The sequence below is a fragment of the Camelus ferus genome, chromosome 2 (assembly GCF_009834535.1).
Source record: "Camelus ferus isolate YT-003-E chromosome 2, BCGSAC_Cfer_1.0, whole genome shotgun sequence".
Lineage (NCBI taxonomy): Eukaryota > Metazoa > Chordata > Mammalia > Artiodactyla > Camelidae > Camelus > Camelus ferus.
Window position 1 is genome coordinate 104,732,707 of NC_045697.1, and position 3,181 is coordinate 104,735,887.

General features: G+C 38.1%; 1 pseudogene; it reads right to left on the minus strand.

The window, feature by feature from the left end:
* Window positions 1-861: 861 nt before the first annotated feature.
* Window positions 862-2,774, minus strand: LOC102520249 (annotated as a pseudogene).
* Between the last annotated feature and the right edge of the window lie 407 nt (window positions 2,775-3,181).

Below are 3,181 nucleotides of genomic sequence, written 5' to 3' on the forward strand. Positions count from 1 at the left end.
TATCTGGATTACTGTAATAAAGATTTGTCAGAAGCAACAGTCATCTTAATAATCAGACACATTTATTTTATTGATTAAGTAACTTTCAAAAATAACTCTAATGTATAAAAAAATTTACAAATGTCACAAAAGAGTTAATCCACGGTCTACACAGGAGAGAAGGAAAATTCTGCTCAGGAAAGCTCTATAGAAGCATTTTCCCCATACCATTTTTGATTGATACAGTTCACAAAGAAAGCCTCGTTTTGCCTTCCCTTTTAGGGCTTAGTCTGAGAAGGAACATGAGAAACCACATCTTAGAAGAAAAACTACTCTCAAAATCTCAAGTGTAAGCTACAAAGAGGCTTTTCTGATGAAAGCTTCAAAGCTTGAAGAGATGAGAAAGGCAAGTATATATTCTATTAAATATTTTGATAAATATATAAAAAATTCAAAAATGAGGAGCATATCGTTTGTATACTTGAAAATGCAACTATTTTCATGCTTTGATTTTATGCTGAGAAAAATTTTAAGGATATTTTTGTTCTAGAAGATTCAAAAATAAAATTTACACACACGTATATAGTATATATGATGTGTCAGGGATTATGGCTATATTATATATATCAGGAATTCTTTATATGATTAACATTCTGGACTGTGCTACCAATGTCAAACAATGAGAAACCAAACATGCTCACATCTGTGTTGTAAAAAGAGCACGGAGAAGGAACAGTGGGAGAATGAATCACCTATGTCTGTGCTCAATGCTTCTGATAAGTTCAGTAGACAAATGTAAAAAAGAGCAATGACTAGTTTGCCCAGACCCTTCTCATTAGCTCACCACAATTACACAAGCGCTAAAACCTAAGTATTCAAAGAAAGACTGCAGGTGACCCTTTACTTCTCTCTGGTCCCTTTATCAAACCTCTGTGTCACTTATGATATTACTTGTTAATGTTCTAAATTCCAAAAAAAATGTAGGTAAACGCATTTTGCTAATTTTCACTTAACCAAATAATTTTTAAAATAGATAAAATGCTTCAGTTCTTACAACAGAAACCTCAGTATTCACAATGATTAAAAAGTTCAGAATTACTCAAGCATGAGAACTGGGAATGTGTGTGCTTATTTGGAAAAGAACTACTGAATTTGTCCTCTGGAGGAAAAGGCAGACCTGAAGCACCACATTACTGGAATGTTTGAAAGATGTTGACAGGCTTTTATCTTCTAATCTTCAGTGAGAGCTGCTTGTACAAACCATTTCATGAGTATACATGCCCATTAAGCAAGGTATCTGATGTATTAAAGAAGTCAGAAGTTGAGTCACTTCACTTCTTCCTGTTGCTTCCAGTTGCTAGAATACTGGCAACTTACATAAATGTATTTCATGCATTGATGTAGATTCCCAGCATGGAACTGATGGTATCATAGTTTTGAACTCCTTACACTGTTACTATTTCTGCCTAGTTGACTACTTTATGGGTGTCATACAGAAGGAACATGCTGAAAAGAACTCATCTACCATGAATTGCCACTCAGTACAGACTGGTACCATGTACAGAAGCAGATCCCAGTGAGGACACAAAGACCAAGGTCTACCCCAGGGGTGCCCCCATGTTCAAAAACTTCTCCCTGGTGCATACATGGAACAGTGGAGAGGCCTCCCGGGATGGCTGCTGTGTACCATGCAGCTCCAATGAGAAGAGACTGCTCCCCCAATATCATCAGAGAAGCCACCACTGCTCCCGTCACACCAGAATGTAGTGACCAAGCAAGATGCTTTGGGCCTGGGCTGCAGTTACATGGTGTCAGTTGTACCAGCATTCCAGCTCCAATCATGTCTGCAAAGGTCACACCACTTGTCACCCAAGAGCCTGTCATCATTAAGTTCATGTGAGAATGAGAGTTCTGCTCACTGCCAGGGCAGACAAAGCTGTTAAACCAGTACTTCATGCTAAATAAGTACAGTTAGAATAAATTCTGTCCTTCATGTGCTGAGGCTAAATAACAGCCTTTTCAATAGCTCCTATCTCATTGGACAATGTCATTGCCAAGTCAAAGTAGCACAATGCTTTCCGACCAATAGCAGGCCCTCCCTCCAGCAAAAAACCATCTTCCCATCTGATCGATTTTAAATATTCCTTTGATTAACATTTCCAATGTGGCCACTTTGAGTTCTTGGCCAGTATTCCCATGCAGGCTCCCAATTCTTGTCTTGGTGGCATATTCCCTGCTGGGTGTTAAAAGCCACTGATTCTTTGTGATGGAATTCTTCACAACATGGGAGGTCTTGGTGAAAGCTAGGTGGAAAACTCCAGAAGGATAGTGTCCACAGCCACACAAGTCTTTTGGGCAGCACGGTGATGCATCAGGTTTACCAAGAAGATCTGAAAGCTGAGTCCACGTTGCCTCAACTGCGCAGTTCCCCTTCTCAATGAATGTTTCATACTGTCACATTGAAATGTAATGTCTCTCTCACACCTTTAATGGACCTTCAATGCATGCGTGATTTTGAAACATCACGTGTCAATCATTTGGAAAACAGTTTGCTGAGCTACGTAGATCTTCCAATGTTGGCACACTTCATTATACAATATCAAAAAAGTCACATTTGCTAACATTGCCACCAATCTGATTAGAATTCTTGGTGTTTGGGGAAGCGGTCAAACTAACAGTGGTTTGGAAAATACAGATTTTCCAAAATTCTAATTTTTTCCTGAAAGTTGAATTTTATCTTTGGCAACAAACACTGTCAGTTATTTTCCTGAAAGTTGCAGGCTTACTTGGCTCATTTTCAAAAAAAGTCTGCCAAATTTTCATGTTTAAATAACCATAGTTTATCTTCCAGTTGTTCTTTCAAGGAAAGATGGGGTTTCATTTTAAAAAGTGGCTAGTTCAGCATACAATTCAAATAATCACATGCGCTTTTCCTCAACGCAACCATTGTACGTCTGTACACAGCAGAAGTGCTTTATGTGTATTTCCTGTTTGATCGCACAGAATATTAAAAAGATGTATACTCAAAGACTGAAATTTAATATAAAAGTTACTTTTTCTTGCTTCATTAAAGACTTCTTAAATGAAACTGATCTTTTTTTTCTTTTCCTGCAAGTGTGTGGTGGTGGAGAAAACAGTAACTACTAGTGCACTTGGTACCACTACCTTGATTCATGCCAAGGCACTTGAGATTTAACCCACC